Below are 12627 nucleotides of genomic sequence, written 5' to 3'. Positions count from 1 at the left end.
TACTGACATGGCTGGTTTGGACGCAGTACAAACCCCAATTTATCGCTCCGCATTAGGGGGGGGTCAAACTTTCTGGGATTAGGGGGCAGAGAGGGAGGGGCAAATCACCCATACAAACTCCAACAGAAACACACATAAAGTTGGTTGTAAAGGCCATCTGGTCCGTTTTTAGGTTATTTCCTTGTTGGAGCAGAGTGACACAAGGCTCAGACCTGTCCTGTGGGCCGGGGGATGAGACGACTTAACCCCCCTTACAGGCATCTCCTGCATGCACTGCAATGACCCAGCAGGATTAGGACATTTGTTTGAACGAAGCTGGAGGTGTAGGGAGAAGACACCCGTCACAGTAGGTTGTCAGGAGGTGCAAAATAAACAATCCCAATATATCCACTATCCCTCAGTTTAGTCAGTTTCTCCTCTCTTCTACCATCACCTCATTCCCTCTCCTTGTCCACTGGTACCACTCCTCTATTCTTCCCACTATCTTCCCCTTCCTCCTCCTGCCTCTCTGCTGTCACTACTGGGGCTACGGTGGTTAGAGCAGATTCTGAGCGACAGAGTGAATCCTGCTTCTCCTCTCCTCCTCAGTGGAGCTGCTCCTCTCTGCAGGGCCCGTCAGCTCAGTGAGGAGTCCTGCTGTTTCAATCAGACGAAAACACCACTAGGCCACCACACCCTCCCATCTGTCCCCCTGCCTCTCGGCTCCCCTTTCCTTAATCATTCCTGTCCCCAAAACAGCATTTATTTTCCATTCAAATAGTATCGATAAACATGCCACCACAATCAGGAGTCATTTGCAATAACACAATTTCAGCTTGCACGGTTTAATAAAAATTGGAAATGTACCACATCACATGTTGTTGAGGAACGTCACGGGATGACTTTACCTCCTAGGATGGGTCTCAGTGTTCCTTCACTCTCAGTGTAAAGTGTGCTCATGAACACATCAGCCAAGTGGATGAGTGTACAAGCTGCCTCTAAAGAGCCATTATTTACACACAACTTAAAGGTTAAGTCAATAAATTGTTTGGGCAGACAGGTGTCAAGGAGAGCAAGGGAGAGCGAGAGAGAGAGAGAGACTCTCAGTTAGTTCGTTTAACTCGCGGCAAGTGTCAAGGAGTAAGGAAAAAATCCAATGGGATGGTAAATACTGTGGCCGTAACGTCAAGCAGGCACCTCGCTATGCTTTGCCGCTAAGTGCAATACGCCCAAACCCTCACCACAGGATTGAGTCCATACTAGTTCTGTAACACAGTGGGGTGGGGTAAAAGAGGTTAGTCACAAAAGCTGGTGTGGGGACAGATCCTCAGTCCAGTTAGTAGTAGGTGTTTAGTTGCAGTAAAAGGATACAGGCTGTGCTGTTAAGTATGGATTAAAGCACCTTCAAATCAAATTATATTGGTCACATACAGGCGTTTAGCAGATGTTATTGCAGGTGTAGCAAAATGCTTGTGCTTCTAGTTCTGACAGTGCAGCTGTATGAAACAAGTAATACCTAACAATTTCACAACATGTACCCAATACACACAAATCTAAGTAAGGAATGGAATTAAGAATATATAAATATAAGGACGAGCAATGTCAGAGCAGCATAGACTAAGATACAGTAGAATAGTATAGAATACAGTATATACTGTACATATGAGATGAGTAATGCAAGATATGTAAACATTATTAAAGTGACATTATTAAAGTGACTAGTGTTCCATTTATTAAAGTACCCAATGATTTCAAGTCTGTGTATGTAGGCAGTAGTTTATCTGTGCTAGTGATGGCTATTTAACAGTCTGATGGCTTGAGATAGAAGCTGTTTTCAGTCTCTCGGTCCCAGCTTTGAGGCACCTGTACTGATGCCTTCTGGATGATAGCAGGGTGAACAGGCAGTGGCTCGGGTAGTTGTTGACCTTGATGATCTTGTTGGCCTTCCTGTGACATCAGCTGCTGTATGTGTCCTGGAGGGCAGGTAGTTTGCCCCCAGTGATGGGTTGTGCAGAACGCACCACCCTCTGGAGAGCCCTGCGGTTGTGGGCAGTGCAGTTGCCGTACCAGGCGGTGATACAGCCTGACAGGAGGCTCTCAATTGTGCATCTGTAAAAGTTTGTGAGGGTTTTAGGTGACACGCTAAATTTCTTCAGCCTCCTGAGGTTGAAGAGGCGCTGTTGCACCTTCTTCACCACGCTGTCTGTGTGGGTGGACCCTTTCAGTTTGTCAGTGATGTGTATGCCGAGGAACTTAAAACTTTCCACCTTCTCCACTGCTGTCCCGTCGATGTGGATGGGTGATGCTCCCTCTGCTGTTTCCTGAAGTCCACAATCATCTCTTTTGTCTTGTTGATGTTGAGTGAGAGGTTATTTTCTTAGCACCGCACTCCCAGAGGCCTCACCTCCTCCCAGTAGGTTGTCTTGTCGTTGTTGTAGTGTAAGTGTCTGCAAACTTGATGATTGAGTTGGAGGCGTGCTTGGCCACGCAGTCATGTGTGAACAGGGAGTACAGGAGGGGGCTGAGTATGCACCCTTGTGGGGCCCCAGTGTTGAGAATCAGCGAAGTGGAGGTGTTGTTTCCTACCTTCACCACCTGGGGGCGGCCCGCCAGGAAGTCCAGGACCCAATTGCACTGGGCGGGGTTCAGACAACACTATGGTGTTGAATGCTGAGCTATAGTCAAATAACATCATTATTACATAGCTATTCCACTTGTCCAGATGGGATAGGGCAGTGTTTAGTGTGATGGCAATTGCATCGTCTATAGACCTATTGGCGCGGTAAGCAAATTATAGTGGGTCTAAGGTAAGGCCTTGCGAGGGTTAACACGTTTAAATGTCTTACTCACGTCAGAAGGAAAGCCCACAGTCCTTGGTAGCGGGCCGCGTTGGTGACACTGTGTTATCCTCAAAGCGGGCAAAGAAAGTGTTAAGCTTGTCCGGAAGCAAGACGTCGGTATCCGCGACGTGGCTGGTTTTCTTTTTGTAGTCCATGATTGTCTGTAGACCCTGCCACATACATCTCGTAACTGAGCTGTTGAATTGCGACACCCCTTTGTCTCTATGCTGACGTTTTGCCTGTTTGATTTCCTTGCGGAGGGAATGACTACTTTGTTTGTATTCTGCCATATTCCCAGTCACCTTGCCATGTGGTGGTTCGCGCTCGCAGTTATGCGCGAATGCTGCCATCTAATCGCAGTGGGTACAACATCACCTATCCGCTTCCTGATTAACTCAGTTATCGTTTCAGTATATTCATCAATATTATTCTTGGAAGCTACCCGAAACATATCCCAGTCTGCGTGATCAAAACAGTCTTGAAGCATGGATTCTGATTGGTCAGCGTTGAATAGCGTTGAATAGCAATGGGTACTAAGGACTTCCCTCTATGGATCTGACTGTAATTTATTTAGGCATGTATCACAGCTTTCTGCCAGACAAAGGGATAGGTAGAGATGCCTGGCGTTGTGCTGAGAAACTGTGCAGAGATTTTTTAAGTGTTACTTGTTCTTACTTTACATCAGAGGGTCCTGTTCCTGACAGGGGGCCCAACCCTATTAGCCGGGCATCATGAGTAAGTGGTGGCGGCTGTAAGGCAGAAGTAATTGAGCATTAAAGCTCTCTAAATCTGTCTGCACATGGGCGGACGGAGAGAAACTACAAGATCAGACATTATGATAGGCTCTCCCAGAAGGAATGGTTTTACTGTGACGCCAACTGCCAAGACAGGGAAACCGAATATCTCCAGGAAGCTCAACAGAGGCTGACGAACGTTATTGTCTGAGACTCACATGTTGTCCCAGTTGGTGGCGGATCATCACAACAAAGCCCATTCAGTCAGTGTGGTCAGTGTGGTCCGACTACCTATGGGTATTTCTGTGTAACTGGCTTTGAGTGCTGCACAGCAGTTGGATGAGGCTTCAGAGACCTTCATGTGAGGAACATAGGAACATAGTCCTCCCTCACGTCACTATGAAAGGCCGAACTGACGCCAGCCCAAAATAAAACCCTCTCATGGTCTTCTCATCAACATGCACAGAGGAAACAGGACGACAATAAAAGAAGGCATACCAGCATTCATGAGCTCATATTATTGGTCTGGTCAAGGCTGATGGTAGTCTTGGCCTCCACCAATGAAAAGTTAAAGAGATGAATTCAATTTCAATAAACGATCCATAAACACAGACTGCCTATGACGTGTTTTGCATCAGTGCTTTTATTACAGACATGTACCTACATTTGGTTTGCATGACACACTTGTGTCTTTAATAGACACCAAACACACTCATAAATACACAGCGCCCAATGGAATCTGGGCTCTATAACATTAGGGAGAGCAGAGCTAGGTTCTTTAATGTAGCCGAGGCCTGGTCCTCCTCACCATTCGTTCCACTGACGGACCAAACCAGGTCTGATGTCTGCACTCTGTGGGCGTAAATAGGGGCCTCTTTCTCTAATAATGAAGCGCATAGCATGCCACAGTCCCTCTCAACCTAAAGCCACTAGCAGCTGCTTCTGGTGCATCTGGCAGACTGCTTAGAGAGGCAAAGATCGTCCAATGATGTCAGTCCGTTTGTCCCACCCAAAAGGCTACAGGATGACTTACGGTCACTCCCTGGAGAGAGAGCAGCCAAACTTGTTTCCAGGTTGGAAGGAGAGGGAAGGGAATAGGGGGTTTGTCAGTGGTGGTCAGTCAATCCCCCAACTATGCTGTCTGCTCCACCCAAAGCTCCTTCCTGTGGTCTCTGGACAACAACATAACAATCTCTGAAAACAACGTTAAAGTCACTCTCTCACAACACACACTCGGGTTAAAGACGCTAGAGTTAAACAGAAGGTTGCTTTAACGGCAGCAACCACAGCAAGATTGCTCGATAGTGATGCCCCATTGACAGACCAGACCAAAGGCATTCCATGCCTTGTTCAAATGTAACATTACTGCCAAACAGTAATTACAATGTTTTATATAAAGCTAAAGTTAGGCATTCTGTCAGATTCACATGGAAAGACTTGCAGGCAGTACGGAGTTCACATCAATAGCCTCTGAATCAGAGCGTTTTCTAAACTGTTGTGATGCACTATTCCATTTAATGCTTAAACTCAGAACGGAGCAATATTGAGACAATCCACGACTATCTGTAACAGCTGATGTTATGTCATCAAAACGTTCACAGGAGCCATGTGCCCCTGAGCCCATATGCATTGCAAGCAAGGTCATTCTTCCACTGTGTTCCAGTGAAATATGCAGTCTCCGAGTGTGTCTTTGGGGATTTGGGATATGCAAAAAACACACTTCCAATTCACACATGCGTATAATACACACTTGTACATGTGTGAAATAGGACAAATATATTACTATGCAAAGGCCAGCAAATTCCTCCTAGATTCCCTCATCGTTGATACAGAGCCTTTTCTTCCCTCCGTTCTCCCAGGTTTGGCCAGAGCTACAGAATGACAAGGCCAAACAACAAGTGTTGAGAAGGCACTTTTATTCTGTTCAAGACTCTCAATTAAGATGACAGGTTACAAGAGAGAGAGAGAGACAGACAGACAGACAGACAGACAGACAGACAGACAGACAGACAGACAGACAGACAGACAGAGAGAGAGAGACAGGCAGACAGAGACACAGGCAGACAGAGAGAGAGACAGGCAGAGAGAGAGACGGGCAGACAGGCAAAGAGAGAGACAGATAGCAACAAAGAGAGAGAAAAAGGGAGAGAAAGACAGACAGACAGACAGACAGACAGACAGACAGACAGACAGACAGACAGACAGACAGAGAGAAAGACAGAGAGAGAGAGAGAGAATGACAGAGAGAGAGAATGACAGAGAGAGAAAGACAGATAGACAGAGAGAGAAAGACAGAGACGGAGAGAGAGAGAGAGAGAGAGACAGAGAGAGAGAGAGAAATACAGAGAGAGACGCTAACACTAAATCTACATCTGTCTTATCACAGCTCCTCATCAGAGCCACAAGTCTCAATCTTACAGCAAGGGTAAACAGCTCACCAACCTAGCTGCTCAGAGCATGGACAGACACGACTGACTGGACAGCCAAAAGCAAATTACGCGAACCAACCCTAACTGTCTCATGATCTCAAGTAAAATAGTGATGGATGCTGGTTATTGATATATTATCCTCTACATACAAGATAATATCTAAATCTGTGAGACTGTGCCATACTGAACACTATGCAGATCTCTGGATGTCAGCCATATCATTCGTTATCACAGTGGTGTGTCACAAGTTAGCTCTGCAGAAGGCGGATCATTCAATTGAGAGATTAGGATACCATCACGCAAACAAAAACTGTCTCTTATCTCTTAACCTTCTCAAGTGTGAGTTCTAAATATCTCTAACGGTCGCCCCAGCGTGAGTTTCTTTACGCGTGAGATGTCAGAATACACTCACTGTTCCAAAATGTGATGGTTACGCAACTAGACAGTTGTTTTTTTTTATTATTATTTAACTAGGCAAGTCAGTTAAGAACAACTTCTTATTTGTGACGGCCTAGGAACAGTGGGTTAACTGCCTGTTCAGGGGCAGAACGACAGATCTTGTCAGCTCGGGGGTTTGAACTTGCAACCTTCCGGTTACTAGTCCAACTCTCTAACCACTAGGCTACCCTGCCGCCCCAGTTAACCTGCACTGCCCTCAAACCACGGCACCTGCTGGCTGCTGATTATCTATAGGCTATGTTTCTAATGGTCAATTTCTAATTATTTTCAAAAACTCTATATTTTCTAACAACAGTTTGAATTGAGGTGTGTTCCGCCTCCTCATTAATTCACATAGAAGTAGCCCACTTCACTGTTGCGGACGATTTATGTTTGAGGCTTTAGAGCTATATTAACTTCTCTTTTTGAAGAGAGCCCAAGCACTTCCCCCAGTGTTTCCACAGATCAAGTGTGCAGACATCTTGCACAAACTTTTTCTCCCTGGCACATTTTCTGGCTGGCACTCGCATTTCCTTTATTGTTGTTTTCCTTACAATTAACTTTGGACATGTGTGTGTGTTCCTATCAAAGTAAGTGCCTTATTTTCTATATATCATGCTATAGTTTCTACTGTAGCATACCGTATGTATGGAGCATAATGTATTTACTGTTTTATTCACATGTTTTCAAGTGCTGGTGACAAATCATGCATTCAGATTTTTGCGTAGATTGTAATGAACACGTATGTAAAATACTTTTTTGATTATGATCAGCTTATGCTAAGCTATTTGCCAGCTATCTGTCGCGCCATGTTTCTTGACATTATACAATGCATTTTGGGGGTCACGTCTGTCAGGCCAAAGATGTTATAACAAAAGGAGGCGAAGGGATAGTACACGCATCTTTCGAGTAAACTTCCGGGAGTGAACGAAGGGAAGTCAATGATAGTAGACGACACACCCCCTTCAACATGCATACTGCAAACAGACCAAACTCATCTAGTCTCCTCTTCCTATCTTTGGTTGGCACGGGGGGAAAAGACGAATACGGCGGCGGGCACAAACTACCCATCGGCGGATTACTTTGTTTTTCAAATGTTTTTTACTCAATTCTTTTGATCAATGGTGATTTCACCCGTGATGTGATGAATTGTAAATAGTATTTGCTATTAGCTCATTCATATTGTGGTTGCCGTCAGCCCCGAATGTTAGCTAAATATGACCGATTGTGTTCTGTGAATGTCTGAACATTGCATCCAAAAATAAACTGGTCACATTCAGGACATAATGTTGTAACGACTGTGTTTATGCAAATTCTAAATAGCCGTTCTAATCACACCGGCTTGAGCATACGCTGCAGGGGCCACTTTAGAATGATCACACCCGTGTGTTGGTAAGTGTCAAAGCGTTAATGAGCTTCTGGATCAGTCATTAAGCCAAGCCTCAGACTGTACATCCATCCTAACACTGATGATATGACAACAAGCATGGTCATGGGGCTGTGACAGCACTGCAATAGGAGCTTCTAGACAACAATCGGTCATAGGGTCTCTGTCCCTGACCATGAACTTACCAGCCCAGAGCTGATAGAGGAAATGGCTCCTGTTAATAACAGTCATTACTTATTACACCCAGTGCCACAGAGTTCTACTGACGTCAGCTCTGATTGGTCACTTGTTTTTCTTCTGGAGACGTCTTCCAGTCGGGAATATATAGCAATATTTATGGATCTCCTGTTGACAGCAACTTGACTTCAAAGCCCAAAGACATGTCAGTCAAATAACTGGATTAGAGAGAGGTTAGAGGGGGGAGCGAGAGAGAGAGAGAGAGAGAGAGCAAAGGGAATGGAGAAGGGGGGTTGAGGGGAGAGCAAACAATATGAGAGGGTAAAGAGCTGGGTGTGGAGGAATGGAATGCATTTAGCGAGAATGATTGTAGGTACACTGTCAATTTGGCAGGCAGGCTACATACCAATTGCTCTTGATTGCACCAAAAATAAACACAGTATAACCTCCAGTATTTATCCTGGACATTCACTAAAAGAGTAGCAGTGCTACACTTAACCACCAGTACTCTATGAGCCATTGTTATATTCTGACATTGTTTATGTAAGTGTTGAGATGGGTGTAGAGGTATTGGAGGATGCTGATATTCCACACAGGAAGTAAGAAAAAGGAGAGGTATTTTCAAAGCCAAAGGCATAGTCTACTCTACATGTAGCGTGGAGTCTTTGGGTTTTCAGAAAAGCAGTACACCAATCCTGTGTAGTTATTGTTATTACACACACATACACCGATTCAGAATGTCAGTCCACAGACACACAGCGTGCTGCATGTGGCAGGCAAGCAGATGGGTCTCTGCCATCCTAAAAATGTGCCGTTGCCATGACAACCACACACAGTGGAGTTGTCCATCTGCGTGTGTGCATGTGTGCATGTGTGTATGTGTGTGTGTGTGTGTGTGTGTGTGTGTGTGTGTGTGTGTGTGTGTGTGTGTGAGAAGAAACCCACTCGAGATGTGAATTATCTCAGTATTTGGGTCTGTCTGTTTAGCTGACCCAAACATCACGTATCCATTAAGTAGCTTAAGCAAGCCCAGTTAGTGTTCGGACATTCATTCAGGGGGTTATGTGCCTGAATGTGGGGAGTAAGGTTGTAAAGAAAAGATCAGTTGGACTCATCCCCATCATCCTCATTCTTGTCATCTTTATCCAGTAGGTAGGCAGACTATAGTAGGCTAAACAGGGACATCACTGGGGGTGGACTACAGCCAGAGCGGCCAGGGTTTCAGTGAGCATGTCTCATTCAGCCCCAAGCCTGGTTAGTCAAGACAGGAGCATTGAGAAAAGAAGCGGAATCACGGGGACAAGAGGCCTCAAGATTATTTTGAAAAAAGGTGGAGGTGGAGAAAGGGGAACATGGTGAGAGGTATAGGGCCGGGTGTCCTATGAATCCATGTTCACTTTTCAGCAAGACACAATTATTTAACTGCTCTCTATTGTAACCATTTTAAAAACGGAAAGCAATACGCAAAGATGACAACCTACCATTATAATTTAGAATGGTGGGATTTATGGTGGAAGAACATTTGCTGCGGCCTTGGAGTTGCTATAACAAGTGTGGAAAATGTGAGAGTGACCTGGGTTTCATGAAACGTGTCTGCCCTCACATTAACACCGTTTTGAAGTGGAAGGCCAAGGGTGTTTATTTTTAAAGCTGGGTATCAAGGCAGAGGGCACAGACCTAGACCCAGCCTGGAGGAAAACCACATGATGTTTTGAAAAACCTAAACGCTGTGTCTATTCAATCAAAACCGCTCGGTATGTTTGTGAAGGGGAGAAGAGATGAGGGAATGACAGCTGAGCTGGATGAAGGAGAGAGAAAGAGAGATGCATGGAGATAGAAAGAGGAATAGAGTTCACTTGAAAACAAAGCATAATAAGCATGTCCCATTGATTCAATGTGACTTTCACAGTATTATCGAAAATATAACAAAAACATGTAATGCAGGGAAAAGAAGGCTACAGAGCTGGCATCATCTTCTGGGATACACCCATTCATTACAAACAAAAACAACTAAAAAGAAGGGAAAAGTTGCACGCAAGCCGTGTAACAACGGAGTTTTCAACAAAGTAGGCCGAGACAAACGTTTATATTTAGAAAAAGATCATGCAGAGATGTCCAGTCCTGTAGAACTAACTTCCATGCTGATGTTAACACAGTAGAGCTAGTGCTGCGACATCAATGAGGGCACAATACTTATCAGCAGATGGATTCACCAAGAATGATGCCACTCAATGTCAAAAATGTGTCATACCACCAACTTATATTATTCGGTGTCACTCCGCGGTCTCGTTCAACAGTCCCCTAAACGTGTCGTAGCAAAAACTGTAGTGTAGCATGATTGTTTCTTCAATAAGAGCTACAGTATCCATCACAACTCTGTTGTGAGATTGTAACACACGCGCCTCGTTATAAACGAGTTATAAGTGCGTCATTGCAGTTCATCAGCAAGGCCATTTCACAGGGGAAATGACGGTCAACTCAAACAGAGAATAATTCACTCCTGACAGCTACAATACTATTAGTAAACTAGGTGGAGTGACAAAAAAAATGATTCCATTATATCAACTTCATGGTGTGGTGATTCTGTAGTAAAAGCGAGCAACAATGGGTTTGCAACTAACATTGTCAAGTTAGTCAACAAACAGACAAACGTCTGTACTATATTTATTCACGAATGTTGAATAATATCCACACACACACAAGGACAGAAAGGGATCAGACTGGGCTTTCCCTGCATGGAATTCGACCGTGTTGTCTGTCATTTGACACCCCACAGTGAACCTAGCTGTCCACAGCAGAATAAAAATACATATATGCACATACCTTTTATAATGGCACAAGTTCAGCTTATTCTAAATGCCACTTGATGCGATATGTGTCGGGTAGAAGTCGCTATTCTCTCTTCGATAGTCTTCACGTCATTCTTCCTACAGGAATTTTTCCTCGGGAAGTGGAGGTTCGTTAGCGGAGTGGGGAAGCGAAAAAGGGTGGGACTTGGAGATGAGGGCGGTGTCGACGACGGCGCTTTTGAAACCATCCATCTAGCCTACTGACAGTTTGAGAAGTTGCTGAAAAGGCCAATCGAATTGGGCATTCCCACTTTGACCGGGCATGTATCACGAACGTGTGCAAAAAGGTTGTAAACCGTTTAATTCCGTCCTTTTTCCATTAGCAGAGTGAATGTATCACTCACATTTTGCAACATTGTTCTTATGAGTCAGGGATACTTTGTTACACTGTCAGAGAGATAAGAAAAAAGATGTAAGGACATAATGCAGCCAGTTGTAAATATTTGTAGCTTAACCCTTGAAGTATGGGAAGAATAGCCTTGATTATATAATCATGTCCATGGTTAAATAAACAGCCAATGTAACTGTAACACGTTTTACTGAATTCCAAATGTCTATTACAAATCAAAGAAAACAATGCAGATTAAAAGTGTTTTTCTTTCAACTTTTTTTTAAGGAAGAGGATCCAAGCTTTCTCTTTTTATGTAGGCTACGACTTCACAGAGTAAAACCTATATGGGGTGTGTGCTTTCTCACCAGTAATTGGTTTTTCAGTGCGTTACATCAGCTGCACTGTTGGAACTCAAACATCTTCCTTTGATAAATGATGTATGTGATCTCCGTTCTCCAGAACATTTGTGGCAAACACATGAAGTGAGGCTAACATTTCTACTCATTATGCACTCTCTCAATGGATGTAACATATATCTCCACCAAACTTTAATTACCCCAAAAGTTGGGCGTATCCATTGAGATAACACTTACCAGGGGGCTAAATCCACAAAAAAATGCTTCAGCTGATTGATGATGGCAGGTGTGTACTGCAGTACAGAGACAGTACAGAGACAGTACAGAGACAGTACAGAGACGGAACAGAGACGGTACAGAGACGGTACAGAGACGGTAGAGCGACGGTACAGAGACGGTACAGAGACGGTACAGAGACGGTACAGAGACAGAACAGAGACGGTACAGAGACACAACAGAGACGGAGCAGAGACGGTACAGAGACACAACAGAGACGGAACAGAGACGGTACAGAGACGGTACAGAGACGGTACAGAGACAGAACAGAGACAGAACATAGACAGAACAGAGACGGTACAGAGACAGAACAGAGACGGTACAGAGACAGTACAGAGACAGAACAGAGACGGAGCAGAGACGGTACAGAGACGGAACAGAGACGGTACAGAGACAGAACAGAGACAGAACAGAGACAGAACAGAGACGGTACAGAGACAGTACAGAGACGGTACAGAGACGGTACAGAGACGGAACAGAGACGGAGCAGAGACGGTACAGAGACGGAACAGAGACGGTACAGAGACGGTACAGAGACAGAACAGAGACAGAACAGAGACAGAACAGAGACGGTACAGAGACAGAACAGAGACGGTACAGAGACAGTACAGAGACGGTACAGAGACGGTACAGAGACGGTACAGAGACAGAACAGAGGCGGAGCAGAGACGGTACAGAGATGGAACAGAGACGGTACAGAGACGGTACAGAGACAGAACAGAGACAGAACAGAGACAGAACAGAGACGGTACAGAGACAGAACAGAGACGGTACAGAGACAGAACAGAGACAGAACAGAGACAGAACATAGACAGAACAGAGACAGAACAG

At 44.7% G+C, this 12627-nt stretch overlaps 1 protein-coding gene across 1 annotated transcript in view; it reads right to left on the bottom strand.

The window, feature by feature from the left end:
• LOC110526933 (coiled-coil domain-containing protein 102A) overlaps window positions 1-10967 on the bottom strand; it is a 64823-nt gene extending 53856 nt beyond the window's left edge. The window contains exon 1 of the mRNA XM_036980595.1: window positions 10808-10967. The gene's annotated coding sequence lies outside the window, so the exon portion shown is untranslated. The remainder of the gene's footprint in view (window positions 1-10807) is intronic.
• Window positions 10968-12627: the final 1660 nt, after the last annotated feature.

Source organism: Oncorhynchus mykiss, chromosome 6 (genome assembly GCF_013265735.2).
Source record: "Oncorhynchus mykiss isolate Arlee chromosome 6, USDA_OmykA_1.1, whole genome shotgun sequence".
Taxonomy (NCBI): domain Eukaryota; kingdom Metazoa; phylum Chordata; class Actinopteri; order Salmoniformes; family Salmonidae; genus Oncorhynchus; species Oncorhynchus mykiss.
This window is presented reverse-complemented; position numbering and strand designations above follow the sequence as displayed.